We start from the raw sequence: 1151 nt of genomic DNA, 5'->3' as shown, positions 1-1151 counted from the left end.
GTCATGATCCCAGGGTCCTGGGATCGAGCCCTGCATCGGGCTCCCTGCTCTGCAGGAAGCCTGCTTCTCCCTCTCCCACTCCCCCCGCTTGTGTTCCCTCTCTCACTGTGTCTCTCTCTGTCAAATAAATAAATAAAATCTTAAAAAAAAAAAAAGAAGAAGAAGAGCCTTTGTGTAATCCGGGTTAATCACCTCATCTCAAGATCTTTAATGACATCTGCAAAGTCCCCAAGTAAGATCATAAATTCACAGGACATCTTTGCTGGGGGGCATTATTTTGTCTACCGCAAAAATCACATGACAAGTTAGTGATTCACTTGTTCATGGTGTCCGTCTCCTCCACCGGAACATCAGCTCCTCCATGAGGACAAAACATCCCTGCCCAGGTCGCCCTTGCATCGCCAGGGCCAAGAACAATGAATGCCTGGAACGTGGTAGGTAGTCAGCAAATACTCACCAAGTGAACAAATGCCCTCAAGAAGGAAAGAAGTAATGCCCTTACTAACCATTGATATCCAGTAACAGAAACAATTTCCAAACTGATTTTACACTGATTAAGAGACGGACTCTGGAACCCAGACTGTCAGGGTTCAAATCCCGGCTCTGCCATTCACTAGCCAGGTGACTGTGGGCACATTACCAAGTCTCTCTGTGCCTCTGTTTCTTATCTGTGAAATGGGAATAACTATATTACTTGTCTCACAGAATATTGGGAAGTTTCCAAATAACACCGAGCCTGGCACAATGGGAAGTACTTCATAAGTGTTCACTTTTGTTGTTAGTATTACTTTGCAAATATCTGAAACAGTGTTTCACAAAATGTGATGCTAACCCAAAGACAGGAGGTTTCTGTGTAGTTCAAAATAGATACAAACAAATTCAGGGGATGCCTGGGTAGCTCAGTCAGTTAAGCATCTGCCTTGGGCTCAGATCCTGATCCCAGCATCCTGGGATCCGAGTAAGGCTCCCTGATCTGCAGAGAGTCTGCTTCTCCCACTTCCTCTGCCCCTCCCTTAAAATAAAATTTTAAAGATTTTATTTATTTATTTGAGAGAGAGAGATAAAATCTTTAAAAAAAAATTCAGCAACATCTTGGAGGGTTCTTACGGTACTCGCGTTGGCCATCAGGAACTCACGAAGTGAGAAAATAT

This window comes from Phoca vitulina, unplaced genomic scaffold (assembly GCF_004348235.1).
Source record: "Phoca vitulina isolate PV1807 unplaced genomic scaffold, GSC_HSeal_1.0 scaffold52, whole genome shotgun sequence".
Classification (NCBI taxonomy): Eukaryota; Metazoa; Chordata; class Mammalia; order Carnivora; family Phocidae; genus Phoca; species Phoca vitulina.
The sequence above is the reverse complement of the archived record's forward strand: the minus strand, read 5'-3'. Positions refer to the sequence as shown.